The 13,335-nt window shown below is 36.9% G+C and overlaps 1 protein-coding gene across 2 annotated transcripts in view; it reads left to right on the top strand.

Moving 5' to 3' along the window:
* Positions 1–13,335, top strand: part of LOC117419768 (staphylococcal nuclease domain-containing protein 1-like) — a 188,973-nt gene that overhangs the window by 67,439 nt on the left and 108,199 nt on the right. The gene's annotated exons all lie outside the window — the stretch shown is intronic.

Here is a 13,335-nt window from a genome sequence, read left to right as displayed (position 1 = left end):
AGTAGTGAAAAGCATTAGCAGCTGCCAGTCCATTGCATTAGGATGTTGTAAGACCTATCTATGCATTTGCTCTTATACAAAGTCAATGTCAGCAATTCTGTATTTGCCTTCCTGAGTTATTAGCACTTAATATAGATTTAATAAAATATAATTGCTTTTAAAGCAGAACTTTTTCAACTTGAACTGACCTTGACAGTGTTGGTTTTTAAACAACTGAATCTCCTCTATTGAAAATTATTGAATATATGCATATTGCTGCTTCAAACATATTTTATTGTGTGAATTTTCCATTTACGTGGACAGTGAACTTTAATGCTTCACATCGTCCAGTTTTTAATGCACTGTACATACCGATTTTAGGGGGTTTAAAATGTATAGGTCTTATTTGTCCAGACATTTATGGTAAAGTAGAGGTACAGGGTAATAAGTATTTTGAAGAGCCTCATAATAGTGAGGAGGCATTTAAAAAAAAAAAGACTTCTAGGTAGGCCTAGTTCTGGATTATGTGGAAAAACATCCTGTCCAATATAACTTTAACAGTGTCTATTTTATTGGCAAGTTATTAAAGCATCAAATCTTTGCTTTGGAATATCAGACTGCCTCCCTAATCCCTTAACTTGCTGATATTGTGCAGACGTTTACTGCTTCACTTTGCATTGAAAGATTAGAACATGCTCCAGTCTTGGACTAACGGGACTTAACTACAGGACATACATTACAGCTCTTGGCATATCTGTGCTAGCTAGCTCCACAATATTCTATAGACCCTAGCAGTAACCACTGCTGCTTTAATATACAGCATGAATTTGTGAAAGGGGAGGAGGGTAAGGGATTAATTGTGCCTACAGTACTGTACATTTTAATCCTGTGTACTACCATTTTTAATAAACTTTTTTGCATTAATTTAACATGATCTGGACTCGTATTTGAGCACGACAGATGCTGCAATGTAACAGTCAAGACGGGTGCTGTTCTGAAAAAGCATGTACTAAAACTCACGAGATGGGGTTTAGTATCATTCAATTAGAGAAAATAAAGCCCCTTAGGCAGCGCTGCAGTGCTACAGTGTTCTTTGGAAGATGAAAATTGGCTTCAACTACTTGATTGCTTTGTAAGGAAGGGGTGGGGGGGGGGGGTACGGTACGGATGCCTCTGTCTGCCTAATGAGCTGTTTAGCCACACAGTGAGAGCAATGTTATCAACCACACTTTAACCTTTCATGGGGCTGATTGCTCTATGAACCTTTTAATGTTTTTCTTTTTTATGAACGGTGCTATTCATTTCCTCCCGTTAGACCTTTTTTGTAATAACTTGCATTTAGAACTGCTGTAATCTATATAATGAATATGCTGTTTTTGCAAATGGTACAAACGACTGGAGGTGTGTACAGCAGCTTGGCAGTGATGTATGAATGCATGAAGTGTCAAGTCCAATGCAATGGCCTAAAGTTCTACAAGGCAAAATTGTGATTTTGAGTTGTGCAGAAAAATGGAAGAATTATTCCACTGCCATTCTTGCACACAGAGTTACACATTGGAAGTGAAAACCAGAGCCCCTGCTGTCCCTGCATACTGTCAGACCTCCTCTCAGACAGGCTCAGGGAGGGAGGTTGGTGGCAAGCACAGTAATACAACACAAATACATTTAGAATGGCTTTTGAGGAATTAGAATGCATGTGTAAAGGCTGCAGTGAATGAATAGATGGATGATTATTAAATCAGTTATTTCTTTTCTGTAGTTTGGTTTTTACAGTGTGTTGAGCTACAGCGGTCATTACTGCTACAGTAGTTAGGTTTGAAAAGAGATGTTCTTAGGCACATGGTTAAGTCACACAAGCTCCCTTATTTGATGTATTTTGTTGTAATTTTGCAGTAGACTAGAATTTATGTTTCTGTTCAATATTTTATAACCGTTTAGCCTGCTTATCTGGAGGGATCCCTGCTGGGAGTGATTTAGTTTTAGAATACTTATACAGGGGTGTGCAATTTTTGAGCCAAATCTTGTTGTCCAAGGGACAACATGCTAGAAAAATGTACTTGTCCTTCTTAAAAATCTACTTGCCCCCTTCCCGTTGCACAAAACACACACAAAAAAGTAGAATGTAACTTGTAGGATTTTGGTTTTATTTAACAGTGAACACAATCAATCAATTAGTGGTTAACAGGGGCGGATCTAGCCTGACTGGTTCGCTACACTCAAGATACACAAAACGTTCTCTGTGACCCTACCTCACCTCAACAAATGTATAACATACTTTAAGGAAGTGTTCCTTTCAGTGCAATTTGGAACACATTTGCTAGTAAATTTAAAGTAACACACGAAGAGTACAACCTATAATAAGCAATATTTGGGAGTTCAAATATAAAAATATGTGTGTGTTTTTTACTAGATTGCTGCATTTAAATGTCAGGTTCATGCATTAAGAACGCAGCATCAAATAATACCTTAAATTAAAAGATTAGTCTACATTGCCAGAGGCTCTCTTGGCAGCTGTTTCTGGGTTTCATTGCAACCAATAGAAGATCAACTTTTCCCCACAGCTAGCCATTCAGAAGTGATAGGGGAGGGACATAAACACCTTTTATATTTGTTTGTTGGTGCTAGTTTTCTAGCAAAAAAACTAATATTGGAAAAATAAAAACTACTTGTCTGATGGGCAAAGTATAACAGCAAAACTTGTTGGCTCACACAAATCTTGTTCGGGACATCGGGCGGTAGGAATTGCATACCCCTGCCTGTACTTGTTTCCCAAGGGCATTGCCTGTCATTGAGTTGTCCTGGGTCAGTGCAATTCCATCCTTCAAATGCAGCTAATTCCAGCTATTCCCCCTCCGGAGAGGCAGGCACTAACATTATCTGCAATGAATGACGGCCCTCCTGCTTTTTCTTTTCTCCATTTAGCTGCCCTTTAGAATATAGCTGGCATCAATATTGATGAACAGTTTTGAGAATCACAGCAGGTGTTTGCAGGGTTGGCTTTAGGAAATGCTGCTTAAGTTTCAGTTTTCTTTTATTTATCTATAATCCCAAGAAACCAATTTACGATGCATAGCAATTTTATTAATTAATTTATTTTTTAATCGGGTATTTATTATTATTATTTATTTATTTATTTATTTATTTATTTATTTATTTATTTATTAGCAGACGCCTTTATCCAGGGTGACTTACAATTGTTACAAGATATCACATACAATTACATTATTTTTTACACATTATTTTCACATACAATTACCCATTTATACAGTTGGGTTTTTACTAGAGCAATCTAGGTAAAGTACCTTGCTCAAGGGTACAGCAGCAGTGTCCACCACCTGGGATTGAACCCACGACCCTCCGGTCAAGAGTCCAGAGCCTTAACCACTACTCCACACTGCTTATAATGGCCCTTCATTTTGAAAATGATATACAAAAATGTTATACTTGAATTGAATATAGAACTCAGTATGTAGTTGAGTGCCTAAGCTCTAAGTGCCTGCACAGAATGAATGACCCTGGTCAAATGTCACAGAGCACATTTACTATAAGATAACATAATAAATGTAAAGGTCAAATTAGTGTCTTTTGCCAACTGCTAGATGTAATCTTAATTTATTGAGCGATACATCAGGAAAATGAAAGTAGTTGGCAGTGTAATCCCCAGAAGAAAAGAAGTAATGCAATGAACGTTTCCACTTTTAGTGATCGTGTCACTAAAATACACGGGACAAATATAGAAGCTTCAATGAGCATTTTTTGGTGTTCAGTCTGGTCTCTGGGTTAATCCCTCGTACAGTGTTCATGCACAGTACATTTACACTCCTGATACTGAATTTTGTAATGTGCAATTGCTCTTTTATGCCTCTTAAGAAACTAGTCCAAAAATGTCCTACCAAACCGACTATTCTATTTAACAGCACCTTTTATGTGATCAGTGAGTACAAATGCCAAGAACCAAAAGCATGGACAGGATGTTTATACGGGGAAGAAGTAAAACATGTTAAATGCTAAAGTCCTGTGCAGTTTTCAGTACACACTTCATACTTGAGATCTTGTCACAACTTGCAGTCATCATTCAGTACACTATGAAAGAATCCCAATTAGACTGGAGTGGGTGTTTGTCAGCAGTAAAGAACAAGCATGTGCAATGCAGACACTGGTTCATAATACTTTTACAGTAGCCCAAGGGTGCTCTGCTGCTGTAGAAGAATGAACAATTGAGGTGTGTGTGTGTGTGTGTGTGTGTGTGTGTTTTACGAATTGAAATATAGATTTAAATGTACCATGTAGCTCTGCAGTAGAATTTAAATGAAAAGCTAGCTGGAGAGTACTAGAGAGAGCCTGCCTGAATGTGTGATGCCATGGAAACGGTCCATGTTCCTTTCAACTCCAGTACATAATATTGCAGATCACTTTACACTAGGTAAATACAAATAATAATAAAATACTGTTACTATGAAGAATGATTAAAGCAGTTTGGGACAATAGTTTGGTCAGATGAATCACATTTATTCTCCCAGTAAAACAAAGTAGATTTTTATTATTTATGAATTGAAATACCTAACCATCCATTTCAAAATAAATGAAAACAAAATAATAATAATAATAATAATAATAATAATAATAATAATAATAATAATAATAATTAAAAAAAAATCTAATAATATTGGATTGTGTCAATGCAGTTTTTGGTTACTAAAGCTACTGCCTCAGAATTTTAATGGCATAAGTAACTTGTATGCATGCAGAATTCCAGCACTGCACCTTGTGTAATTATTGTGTAAGATGTAGGGTTTCCCAGCGCTGTAGGAGGGAGAGCAGTCTACTGAGGGAGCGTGTGATGACTGCAGGAGTGGTGCTATGAATTGCAATAACAGAAGAGGGCCAGAGGTCTCCTTCAATCAACCGTAGACCTCTTGCAGCTAGTTGTATAAAAATATATGAGGCAGCAGAACTGATGGATAAGCTACTAAAAACAGTTTGGTTTGTTGTCTAATGTTAAGTCTTTTGTTAAAGCAGGGTTAAAGGCATATGTGTGGTTGAGTTTAGTGAGGTGTATGCAGTTTTTGTGTATCACTAATAAAGTAACTACAAAGCCTTAATCTACTGTGCTGCATTATATAATACGTGTATGCAACCACAAGCTTTATTCTGTTGAGGGAGATGTCTTTGGTAATGTCATTTTTAGAAATCTGTCTGTGTTCTCTGGAGTACCAGTAATGGTGAATCTTAAAACCTGAAACACGCAAGCCATGCTATAAAATGTTTGTGGGGCAATTGTATTGTGCCAGCTCTCTGTCACATCCTTTGTGCTGTGTTGCTCAGTATAATCAGCTGAGCCATGAATCACACACCTTCCCGATTACAGATGCTGCACTTCTGATAGATTATAGACTACAAATGACCTTTATGTTGAAACGATTTGCTGTAATTTTAAAGATATGTCTTCCAGCAGGAGACCTTTCGGTGCAGCAAATGTTATAATATATATATATATATATATATATATATATATATATATATATATATATATATATATATAATATTAATTATATAAAATGAGTTGCGTCAACCCCTGAATTGATGCATTCTTTTTTTCAGTCACCAGGGGACCTTTTTTTTTTTTAGAATTAAAAATCCCCTTTTGTCTTTCCTCATGGCAAGAACATTGCATGTACTGACTTGCAAGACTCTTGCATTGGACTAGTCTTCCTGTATAATTTGCAAGACAAGCAGAACTTCCAGGCAGTGTGATTTAACTTTACCTTTTAAACTCTGCTGATCAGCAGTCATCACTTTCATGAGTGCATCTCCATTGCTGTTGCTTACATTGCTATTCTCTTACACTTGCTGTCATGCTGTTCTATATTTATATTATTATTACTTGCTGTTTTGAGCAAAAACTGTATATAATCAGTTTTAACTGAAAACATTAAGTGTTGAAACCTAATTCTATGGGTTTAAAAAAAAAATAATCTAATGGTAAGTGACGACAATCGAGGCTGTCCGAAGTATACATTGTGTTACAATGTTAATGACAAAACCAATTTGTACAAGTAGTAGCACTGGGCAGCAGTGTGGAGTAGTGGTTAGGGCTTTGGACTCTTGACCGGAGGGTTGTGGGTTCAGTCCCAGGTGGAGGACACTGCTGCTGTACCCTTGAGCAAGGTACTTTACCTAGATTGCTCCAGTAAAAACCCAACTGTATAAATGGGTAATTGTATGTAAAAATAATGTGATATCTTGTAACAATTGTAAGTTGCCCTGGATAAGGGCGTCTGCTTAGAAATACATTACTATGTATAACACCTACTTGCATAGTTTGAACTTGCATCTACAAGTTAATTCTCTAACTGTCCCCTAGGAGAATCCATCCTGATTCTCTGTGGTGATGAATTGCTTGTAACAAAGCATCTCAAGATATTCACAGATAGGAAATTGGATTCTCCTGCATCTCCGGGTCAGTTTTCTTTCTTTTTTTATTTAGTTTCTATTATGTTTTAAAATTTAATGAAGGTTATGCGAGCAGCAATATACTGTAAAGTATGTTTCTTGTATGTTGCATTGCTGAAAGATAAGATGAAAAGCCACATAGAACTGCAGTCTGCTGCAGAGTTGAGCTCCCGTATATAATCGGTTTTTGCCTGAAGCATCCTAATTTAAAAATCATGCAATGTGTTTTGCCCCGCTATCATTTTGCTTGTGACATCCCAGTGCTAGAATGCAATATTTTAAACTAATTGATCTCTGTGCTTGAATAGTATAAAAATACTTAATTTGAAATAAGAAGCTGGGAATTTGATGTTGAAAAAGGCCAGACTACAACTCCCAGTGATGCCTTTCTTTTCTTGGCCAACATTTATCAGTGGTGCTGTCACATATGTTAACAACAGTAAGCATAGGTAGAAAATTGTGACATCTCTCCACATGACTGAGTAATTGACCTCCTGTGGTAAGTGCGAGTGGTGTAATGGATAAATAAACAGTCCCGAACCAATGCTTCCCAATAATGTCCGTGTTTTATTTATTTAAAAGCAACAGAAACCACCCCTCTACCAACTATGGTATCGGGGGGGAACACCTTCCGGTTTCCACCTACCATCAAGGCGGTCCATCTAGGAGGCAGCGTCCCACCGTCCTTACACAGCGTCCTTTCCGATCGGGAGGGAGATTTACAACATTGACTTTTTCTCTCTCTATCACACCTCCATATTGAAAAATATCCGGTTTGCTACAGGCACAATGCTGCTGGGTGGTTTGTATGCCCTATATAATTTGATGCAGCTCAATCTCTATAACAGTGATAAGGAAATGCTATAAACCATGAAAAGATTTTCTTGGTGTGCCACCATTTTGTTATTGAACTCCATTAATACAGTAACATCGAACTTCATATGGTTTCCTAACTGGTGAGAGCAGGTGACAGTAGCTTGTATTCTGTAGTCTTTCCAAAGTCACAATCATTTTTGGATAGTGATCTACACTAAACTGCTTTTCTGGACAGGCTGAATTACCTCACAAACTTCTAGAATTTTTTTTTCACTCAACATAAATAACGCTTATAACTGAACAATAGCACCTTGTGTGTCTTTATTTACTCGGCAGTTGCAAGTGAGATCAAAACTCAGCCGAGTTTCTGTAGCAAAGTGACTTACAGAATTGTATCTTCTGTCATCAAAAACAATAATTGTAGATAGCGACTTTAGGAGTAATTATTTTGCTCTAGTTAAGGCCATATGCTTGCATCATGAATTTTAAATGTAAATGTTTGCAAATTAAGGCCTTTGATTTTCCAATGAACTATAGTAAATTATGATCCACTGAGACTTCCCTGCATCAAATAAGTTGTAAAAAAAAAAAAAAAAAAACATGGATGAATGCCTTTCTTGATACTAGAAGCCAAACTACCTTCCTTCATTTTCATACTGTCCATGTTTAACTTTTTGGAAAAGTGAGGAGGGTTGCTGTGGATTAATTTTATTAGGTTTTGCTTTTAGTAGCCCTCAGCTTTAGACTTAGACTCTAAACTATGAACTGTATTTAGTGACTAGAATTACAGTAATCAAGTCTGTCTGGGAGGTATGAATTATTATAATTTTTTTTTTTTTTGAAGACTAAAAGTCTTCTGTTTTTATACTGAATTTCTGTCATTCACCAAAATACTTGTATAGAAATATGAATTGGCTACAGTTTTGGGTAATTCAGTAACTGGGTGAGGTGAAGGAAACACTGAAGCACAGGTGCAACTTCTTGAGCCTCTGCTGTTTAAACTGACGTGAGCCACCCGCGCTTCAGAACTGGTAGAATGAATGTGTGTAAATAAGGTTTAGGGCCTTAAGACAATATCCTATTGAATCACCCCTCTCAACAAGTACATCAAGTGGTTTACAGTGAAAACACACAAGGTGGAATGATTCTGGTTTCTGATTAACTTTGCATGTGCTTCTATGTATGTGAACAGACATACCTTGTGTAATTATCCTCTTAAGATGTACAGTAGTACTTTGTCAGGCCATGTACTATAGCTTCCAAGTCCTTTTCTGTTTTCTATTCAATTGTTCCTATTGTCTCAGGAAAGTTGCTTAGAGGCATCCCTTCCAAGGTGTAGTTGTTCACTCCGGGCTTCTGGACCAACACCTGTTAATGACTTAAGACTTTGTAATGAGGTCTCAAAATGAGCAAACATTTAGTTCCAGGGTGTATGTTATGTGGGTCATGTAGTAATTTACTGGAGATAACCTGTGGGAATTATTTTATTCAATAATTGCATTTAACTTCGGGTCTACTGTATCAGCCACATTAGTCTCCTGAACGAGTTCCCACGCGGTGAAGGAGACCACAATATTGAAGGAATCTCAACTTAATTAAGGCAACTGTAACTAATCTGTATCTCTTCCTGCCTGGAGATCATTCACTGGTATTGCTGGAAGGTCAATGCACATAGGCTACATAATGCCTGCTGTATTTAACATCTTCACTGGTGAATCAGCATTTTAATGTTGCATTTGTACAGTGCACAACCAAATCATACACTGCTGTTTTCACATGTTCTTATTGTTAAACACAAGTATGTGAAAGGGCATGTCACTGGTAGGCATGTGACATTGAAAGGTTGTTTGGGGGGTTGCTTCAGTGGTGATAAAACGTGGTGCTAATTCTCCTGAGGCGTACATTCTTTTCCTAGCCTGCTGGACAACATGGTTCATTCAGATGTGGTTTTGTTCAAGGGACCGACAAGGGGGTGGTGTGGGGTGGTGGCTTCTCGTGTACAATTTACTGTCGGCATGACTGAATTGAGTTAACCAAACTGTTTATGATATTTTATTTATTATTTTGATAATTTTAAATGCTGGCCTTTTTGTCTATACATTGGATTTTTCAGCCAATTCTTTATAGATGGGAGTTAAACTTTAAGCAAGTATTAAAACATTAACAGATTATATAAATGATGGCCTCCGTGTTTGATTTACAGTAGTGTTCCATTTTAAATCCATACACATGTAATCTTAAACTTGTGATTCATCAAAGTAATAGCACTGTATGGGTACAGTGTTGAAGTTGGATGATGTTTGTACACACATGCTGTAAACTGGGACTCGAACAGAAAGCTGTAAATGCACTGCATTGTTTTGTTATTTGAAACTCCTTAACCAGCTGTACATTTAGGCAATCAATAGATACTCCCTGTGCACAAGGATGATGGATATTCGTTGCTGTCGTGCGATTGCGCCTGGTGTTGCTTGTCTCCAGATGCTCCTGCTTCGTTAACAGCTTTTTCAAAGCACTGTTTCCCTTTTGGTTTTCTCTCCTGTCCTCCGGAAAGATATGTTTATGGTTGCCCCAGCACTGGATGTCTGTCACCCGACATCTGCTTTCTACAGAAACATACACCCTATTCCCTATAACAGTCTGATTTGAAAACTGTCTTTGTGTGAGGATTATTGCAGGCATTCCAATGCACTGCTTTGTGAATGTTAGACCACCCAATAGTGCAGAGGAGGTTTGGTCTGGAAGGAAGGCACTTTCTTGCCAAATAGGCATCTGCAAGCCTCTTCATGTTGATGCGTTCTTTATAGCCTATTAAATAAGATTACACAATAAATGCATTCCCAGTAGCCAAAGCTGTATTTGTGTAAGTTAATTGAAATTTAAATACAGTATAGATTTTTAGTTTTAGTTTTCTAAAGTTCCAAAATAAAAATTGTGAATTGCTGCATTAGAATTTACTTGGAATGTCAGATTTGTATTTATATATTTAAATTTGTTTAATTTAAAACAATTCCAAGAATGTGGATTTTTTTAGATGTTGTAGATTGTGTAGATGTTCTAGACTGGGGTAAGGTTGAGATGGATAAATGATTAAAAACCCACTCTTATTTGAGGTGTATACTTTGGACTAAAATACAAAAGTCCCCACCCTGTTTGTATTAGTTCAGGCAGTTTTAGGTTAGCTCAACTTGAGCATGTTGTTCATAATCCTTTTGGTCTTACAACAGAATGCCTGCAAAGTGAGCTGCCTTTAAAATATGTTGAACGTTTTGTAATGTAAGTGTTAAAGCTCTTGCAAGGTCAGCAACTTCTTACATTTCTCAAGTAATTTAATGTTATCTGGAATTTACAAGGGGAAAAGCTGAGGAAAACAGTATTACTGTCTCTGAATTAAGCAGCCAAATTAAGAGCACGCATTTTCTTCAAGGTACAAGTTTTGCTTCTTGCTAACCTGTTTTCCCTCTTCAGGCACTCTGATTGTTCTGAGCTGTGTAATTTGTGTAGTGTTGTAGAGTGAGGTGTTTGCCCTTTTCCCACATTGATTGAAGTGACTGGGAGAAAAATGATAAGCCGGGGATTGCCATTTATCATAAAACACAGTATCTGTTGCAATTCTAGAGCCTATTCCTGCTGGTTGCTGTTTCTGTACTCCCTCATTCTCAACCCTTCAGGTCTAGGATGTCAGGTTTAGGATATGACTCTCGGAGTGATGCAGTCACCTTTTTTATAAATTACCACAGTTGCAAAATGATCAGTAACTACAGGAACGTGTTTCCGGTGCCCTGCACAGCCCATACATAGTTACTGTTCTCTAATGTCCATTTAAAGATTTGTTGTGCTAAACCATTTTTCTCTTGTGCTATGCCTCCTGCAACCATAGATTTCTGTAGGGATTATGTGGTCTTCTGAAGACAGAAAATCACCTTGTAAGTGAAAACCTCTTCACTGACATTCTAGAACCTTGTTTAGAAGTGATTTGCACCAAGCAAAGTTAAGGGTTCAAGGGATGGATTTTTTTTTTTTTCTTACTTTTTTTTAGTTTTTTAAAACCAGTTTATGCAGATTCAGTGAAGACAAGAGGTACAAATATGCCCTTGATGGAGTAAAATTTGAAACAGAGGACTGTATGAGGACCTACCCGAGTGCCGCAAGCTGTGACTGGATTGTATTTGATCTTTAATAAGATGACAAAATAAAATTCTCATTCCATGGATTTGCTGTGGTGTTCTTTCAGAAGGTTTCTGCTCCCTGCTGTGTTCAAATAGCGTGTTGCTGGGTACAGTGGATTACTGCTGTTAAAGCTGGTGTAGGCAGGTTTACTATAGATCTTATGTTACAGCTACAAGAACCCACCCTACACCAAACACAGTGTGAATTAGAATGTGCGTCTGTATGTGGTTTTATTAGTAACACTAACATATTTGCCTCCTTTTTTTCTTTGATCCATGGGATAATGATGTAAAAATATTGTAATTGTATGTAAAAATAATGTGATATCTTGTAACAATTGTAAGTTGCCCTGGATAAGGGCGTCTGCTGAGAAATACATAATGATGCCACTGGCTTTCTAATCTTCAGGTCAGCTGGCTTGATTTTTTTCTTTTTTTTTGTCCTATGATCTATATATTTTGACAGTATTTAGAGCACATCACCTAAAAGTGGACAAAATGGGCTATGTAAAATCCAAATTATTAGTGCTGGGACAAATATCTGAATATTCAAATGAACATTGCTCCACATGTATTCAAAAACAAAAATCCATATCCGTGTCCACCAGAGATTAGTTAGAAAATTGAAATGCGTATCACAACGGGTTTTGCACCACCTTGCCAGAACGTGTACTGTTTTGGCTTGAAATTCACACGTAACTTAACCTACTGTGTGACATCCTTTGCTTTGTTGTTAATTTGGTGGGGTAAAGTATGGCCTTCACAATCTATAGTCTTCTGTGATATTTTATGTTGAATACAGTTTTACATGTAATGGCATTGATTTAGGTTTTGCAAATGAATTCATTTCCCAATAATTGTCTCAATTTTGAATGGATATCCGAACATAGAGCAGTTTGCTTGTATTATAATTAGGCGTGCTATTTTTCAATTTTAATTGGTAAAACTCAAATGTCAAATTCCCCAAAAATATGAGTTAGACGGAAATAAATTTATATACTATAAACGTCGGTAAAACCACTCACATTTTTATTACCAAAATTATAATTTAGTAATCATCTCTAGTTTGTAGTTTTAATACTTGCTGTCTGTCCCATCTTCATTCCGCTCCGAATGGCTAGGGGTTTCACTATTGATCATATCATCCTGTTCTGGCAGATCTCATTGACTGAAGCAGCGCTAGAATGCTCTCATTGGTTTAAATGACTGTCAGTCATCAAACCTGCACCGACTGTGCACTTTCATTTGCCAGTTACAGCCAGCGCCTGTCATTCAAAACGCCTACTTTGAAATTGGCGTGTTAAGGTGAGTTACAAGTTTGATTTGAAAATGGGGCGCAAGAGAAAACACTTGAGTACAATGAGTATTCCGCACAATAGTCTGGTGTGTTGTTGTCACGCATTCTCTGCTTCAATTGAAAAACAGATTGAAAAAAAACATGGTAAATTCTTCCAAAAATAAATCGATTTTATTAATCGTCAATTTGGCAAAAAAATACAAATCGAATAGTAGCAAGCCTAATTATAATTAATAGTTTAATAGTCTGTGTACTAAAATAAGTGTGTTATCATACAGGGCCAATGTGTTATTACGTGGAAAACCAAATCAAGTACTGACTATACTGAGTAGCCTGATGACTAAAACAAACCCAAGTAAAGCAAAGCAGTTCCCAATGTTAAGTATCAAGCAGTGAAGATGAGGACATTAACTCCTCCTGATGATTTGACTTGGTAATTTTAGGCATCAGGATGAGTTTTATTCTTTTATGTTTTTATTGTTTGACATTGTGAAAACAAATAAGGAATTGCTCTACAGTAGTGAAGTTTACTTAATTCTCCTAGTCAATTTCTCTGAAACTGGGGTTTGAGTTTGACAGCTTCTGGCAATAGTTTAGCATTTGTTTTATGGAGGTTGTCGA

Source organism: Acipenser ruthenus, chromosome 14 (genome assembly GCF_902713425.1).
Source record: "Acipenser ruthenus chromosome 14, fAciRut3.2 maternal haplotype, whole genome shotgun sequence".
Lineage (NCBI taxonomy): Eukaryota > Metazoa > Chordata > Actinopteri > Acipenseriformes > Acipenseridae > Acipenser > Acipenser ruthenus.
Note: the sequence above shows the minus strand (reverse complement) of the source record. Positions and strands in the feature narration are given on the sequence as shown.